Genomic DNA, 2,975 nt, shown 5'->3' with positions numbered 1-2,975 from the left:
AAACTCCCCCAAGCTAGATCTTTGCTTGTCCCTAAGCAAAGAAATCATCGAAGAACACAAAACCAACTTCACCCCCAACATATTTCAAAATGAACACATGATCCAAGGTAAAATCTAACAAGTATGCATCAATGTCAACCAATCCGGTCCATTCAATTGCTAATACTCCTTAACAATCGTCACGCAAAGCGAACCACAAATGCACAATGGAATTCAAGACTAGTGCTCACACACTCATCACTCATTTATGTGGCGGATAAAAGATGTACCCGTTCGCTCTCCTCCCAACATATAAGTGAACAATGCCCTCCCAAACTTACACACTCGTGAGTTTAGAAAAACATACACTCAACCTAGTAGTCGACTCGTAATGTGTCACGTCATAACTTGCATTGATAAACAACTACTTTCACATTAATACAACTCTATGCACAAAGGTCATAAGGTCTTTCAAGCTTGTAATGATAGGCTTAGGTAAAGGTGCGGTAAATTTGGGTAAAACATGAGCTTAAAGCCTTAGCTTTGGGGAGCTTAAATCCTAGCAAAACCATGGTCAACCACAAATGATGACCACAACCACAACTTCCCACTCAACACATGATGAAACAACAAACAAACCACACTATACTTTCTTGCCTTGATTTCACAATTGTAACCAATCACTCATGAAGATAAGAAATTGTAATACCGGAGTGACAAAAGCTTAATTCAATAACGATTTTTTTTTTTGATTTTTTTTTTTTTTCTTTTTTTTTTTTTGATTTTTTTTTTTTTTTTTTTTGCTCAATCTCATTTTTTTCTTTCTTTTGGAACCTTCACACAATTTTTTTATTCTCCTCATCCCATTCATTTCATTTTTTTCAACAACAATCATGATAAGAAGAACTTCCCTTTTCGATACTCAATATGCCCAAAATGTACAAAATGTATCACACTACAACTCCCTCACCTCACTACTATTAGCTCCCCCAAGCTAGGCTTGGGACTAGTAACCAATGGGGAATTTACGGGCTTGTAATGTGGTTAGTCACCGAATAAATGGCACAAGCACAACATGGGTAGAAAAAGAGGGAACAAACGTATCTAATCTCATCTGAAGGCTACCTAAATAGAAAAATGCCTTCGTCCTTCACAATGTGCATGTATATGAGTCATAAAACACTACTAATAGTTGCAAATCAATACTCAAAATCAATGACACACCAGGAAGCTATCACACATCCTAACCAAGTCAACTAGTCAAGCACCAAGTCCACAAATAGTTAGTCGGAGTTGACTCATGTTAAGGCATCAAAGCAATCGAATATCAAATCATGGCTAACACATCTACATTGCCCATCATCACATACCAAGAATCAAAACAATTTTCGTTCAAGGGGCACAGGGAAGCATGATATTGTATTCATCGGAACGTATTTTTGTATTTTTGTATTTTTTTTTTTTCGATTTTTTTTCCCGAAGCGATAAACTAATCTTAGAAAGCATTAAACACACCAAAGAAACACACAAAAATAAAGAAATACGAAATGAAAAGAAAAACATACCTAGTATATACAGGTAATGTGAACCCCCCCCAAACCAAATCAGACAATGTCCTCATTGGCTCAGGGGTACCGAACCATCATCATCATCAACAACATCACTGGTGATCTTGGCATTCATCACCATCACCACCATCATTACCATGGCCACCGTGGCCGCTGCTGCCTGCTCCAAACCCCCCGTAGTGGGTGGGCGTGAAGGTGCCCATGGAACCGGGCGCTCCGTACCCCTCTGTGGGGTAAGTGAACCAGGAAGGGTGCTGATGATCTGGGGCAATGTAGCCCTGCCTGGCGTACTGATCATAGAAGGGGAACATAGTCCTCTGGTGATCCGCGGCAAACTCGTGGAAACCGAGCTCAAGTCTGCCTAGCCTCTCATGAATGGCCCCTAACTCCTCTGAAGACCCATGCTCCCCCTGTGGAGCCGGGCTACCTCTCTGTCCCGACCCCCTCTCTCTACGCCCTCCCCTCCTGTGGTGGGTGCGAGGCGCGGCCTCGGGATGTGGCTGGGGCTGGGCTAAGGGTGCTGCCTGCTCACCTACATATATGTAATGGGGCTGACCCCTAGTAAAACTGGTGAGCCCGGTGGTGTCCGGGAGAGTAAAGAGAGCGTTCCTTTGGAACATCCATGACATCTGACCGGGGAGAAGTCCCCCGTACTCAGAGTGCACCCTGTAAAGGCTCCCAAAATACTCAATATCCAATAGGTTGTTCCCCCGGACCGCAGCATGGTCCCTCTCAACAAAGTTTGCCACTGCTACGGCAATGTGGGTGATCAGACCACCCAAAGCAATATCGGTCGAGTAGCGGTGGGTGGCGGTAGTAAACAGTTGCATGGCCAAGTGATGGGCCAAATTCATCCTGTAACTGTCATCACCATCTAACAAATACCCCCCGAGCACCTCCAACTCCGTGCTCCTTACATTCTCTTTTTGGTCTCTCCCAAAGATTGTGAAAGCCATAAATCTGAACCAAACAAAGGGGACGGGGTGTTGCACGCTAGAGGCGTGCAAATGTTGCATGCTACCGGGATTAAAATCCCCGGTCAATTTCCCCCATACTTCACTATTGTTATGCCCCTCCCCGGGGAACCTGTTATACTCCACATTCAAACCAAAAATAGCACCAAAATCCTTGATAGACAAATCATAATCATTATTGAACAATCTAAAAGAAACTCTAGAGACATCTTTGTAACCATTCTTTCGGACATTAAACGAGCTAAGGAATTCAAGAGTAAGATCCCTAAATGTCAACCTAGTCATGGAAAACATATGTTTCATGCCCACCCCATGAAATAATCTCCTAACATCCCTCTCAATACCCATATCATTTAAAGTTTTCTGACAAATAAATCGAGTAGGGACTACCTTCCGTAGCTTGAGGTGTGCAATGCGGGTTTGTTGCTCCTCACTAGCGAGAATCATGTTCGGG

The sequence above is a fragment of the Spinacia oleracea genome, chromosome 2, assembly GCF_020520425.1.
Source record: "Spinacia oleracea cultivar Varoflay chromosome 2, BTI_SOV_V1, whole genome shotgun sequence".
NCBI classification, from domain to species: Eukaryota; Viridiplantae; Streptophyta; class Magnoliopsida; order Caryophyllales; family Amaranthaceae; genus Spinacia; species Spinacia oleracea.
Note: the sequence above shows the minus strand (reverse complement) of the source record.